Genomic DNA, 1,427 nt, shown 5'->3' with positions numbered 1-1,427 from the left:
ACTGGCTGATGGGTGGCCCCTGTAGCCACCCTGCCCATGAGCTCAGCTCCTGGCAAAGAAAATCCTCAAGAAGAAGACCTGGTGGGCTCTCCAGGCCCAAGAAAAGCCACGAAACAGAGTAGGACCAGAGGCCAAGGCTGCTTAACTCTGGGGGTCAGAACAAGCAGTATCCAAGGCCAACCACATTTTTATTAACCCTCTCTAACGTTACCCTGGAAGATAAATGTTATGCCTGTTTTCAGATGAGAAAAATCAAGGCTTGGGAAATGTGACTTTTTCTTTTCTGAGACAAAGTCACTCTGTAGCCCTGGCTCCTGTGGAACTCACTGTATAGGCCAGGCTGAACTCAAATTCACAGTGGTCCCTCTGGCTCTGCCTCTCTGCTTCTCTGCTTCTGCCTCCCTACTGCTGGGATTACAGGTGTACACCACCACACCCAGGTCCATGGCTTTTGGAACTAGCAAATAGAGAATATGAGGAAGGGTCTACAGGACTCCACTGACAGGCCAGCCTGCAGGCGTAATCCCCCACCCAGAGACCCTTCCCTCCGGCACTGTGGTCAAACCGGAATGAGGCTGTCTTGAGCGCAAAGACCACATCTTCCTTACTACAGCTGTGTATCCAACTCATGGTCAGGACCCCCGCCCTTGTCCCTTACTGGCTTACTTACCCCGTCATTACAAAGGTAGAGTTACCCACAGGTTAAAACCTTGGGGAGGAAAAGAGGGTAGGGCTCATGGGGATGAGGATGGAATGCTGAGTGGAAAGCCAGGGACGAAAACATAGGGAGCAGGCATATGCCATGACCAGGAGGGCCCGAGGTCAGGGTCCAAGCCTGACATGAACCCCTCCCTCTGAAAAGCCATTTCTGTAGCTGACTTGGCCACTTCGGTGATAGAGAAAGCCTGGGGGTCTGAGTGCAGAGCCATACTCAGGCCCAGCAAGGGGAGACAGGCTGAACCCAGACCCATGTCTGGTGTGGTAGCGAGGAGGATCCAAGTTCCTGAGCCTCAGCAGAGGCTCTGTTCTCATTCATTTAGGAAACATAACAGCCATGACCACAAAAGCAGAAATAACAATGAAACCAAACTCCACCCCAATCCCAGCCTGCCCTCCAGCTGGCCCTGCCCAGGGAACACTCGGGGCAGGGCATACAGAGCTTCTAAAAGACTAAGCAGGTTGAACAGTGCAGTATGTGCCTGTCTACCAGTCATTAGCTACACTTTCTTGCAGGCCCATTGCCTGCCCACAGGCTGCCCTTGACCCTACTTTAAACCTTTTATGTGTCTTATGACCTTCCACGTTAAACTCAAACTCCGCTGGCATGACTCTATGGGTACCAGCCCTACTCTAAATCCCCAGCTGCCTCTCTGCTTTCTCGTGTGTCCTGTCCACCGTGTCGTACACCTTCTCTCCTCTACCCAGCG

Source organism: Nannospalax galili, unplaced genomic scaffold (assembly GCF_000622305.1).
Source record: "Nannospalax galili isolate Female #2095 unplaced genomic scaffold, S.galili_v1.0 scaffold818, whole genome shotgun sequence".
Lineage (NCBI taxonomy): Eukaryota > Metazoa > Chordata > Mammalia > Rodentia > Spalacidae > Nannospalax > Nannospalax galili.
The sequence above is the reverse complement of the archived record's forward strand: the minus strand, read 5'-3'. Positions refer to the sequence as shown.